The following is a 767-nucleotide window of genomic DNA, read 5'->3' as shown; positions in this document are numbered from 1 at the left end:
AAAGGAAGAAAGGGAGAAAGGAAGAAAGGAAGAAAGGAAGAAAGAAAGAAAGAAAGAAAGAAAGAAAGAAAGAAAGAAAGAAAGAAAGGAAGGAAGAAAGGAAGAAAGGAAGAAAGGAAGAAAGGAAGAAAGGAAGAAAGAAAGAAAGAAAGAAAGAAAGAAAGAAAGAAAGAAAGAAAGAAAGAAAGAAAGGAAAGAAGGAAGGAAGGAAGGAAGGAGAAAAGAAGAGAAAAGAAAAGGAAAGAAAAAAGAAAAGAAAAGAAAAGAAAAGAAAAAAACAAGAGATAAAATGAAAGCAACAAGGCCTGTTTGGGCTTTCTTACTTCACTCAGATCAAAGCAATCAATTCAGAACCTTAAGAACTGGAGAAGTACCTGGGGCTAGCATTTGTATAGCATACTTTACCTCCCAAATACCACAAAACAAAACACCCACTTACCCTCTCCTTCCTATAGATAATGAAACAGAACAGGAATATCTATTACTTTTATCCACACAATATAAATCTGATGCTCATTTGTGAAAAAAAGTTTGGAAAACACAAACATGAAGAAGAAAAATAATATTTAATTATATGAAATTGGTATAACCTTTAGGAAAATATTCATTGCCAAATTTCTTTTGTAATTATGTATTTTGACCTAATTTTATTATGCTGACATTTTACTTGTACCCTGATGCTTAATAATTAATATTTTAAAAGATTCATTTATTTATTTATAAGTACACTGTAGCTGACTTCAGACACAACAGAAGAGGGCATCAGA

The sequence above is a fragment of the Mus pahari genome, chromosome 1 (assembly GCF_900095145.1).
Source record: "Mus pahari chromosome 1, PAHARI_EIJ_v1.1, whole genome shotgun sequence".
In the NCBI taxonomy this organism is placed as follows: Eukaryota; Metazoa; Chordata; class Mammalia; order Rodentia; family Muridae; genus Mus; species Mus pahari.
Note: the sequence above shows the minus strand (reverse complement) of the source record.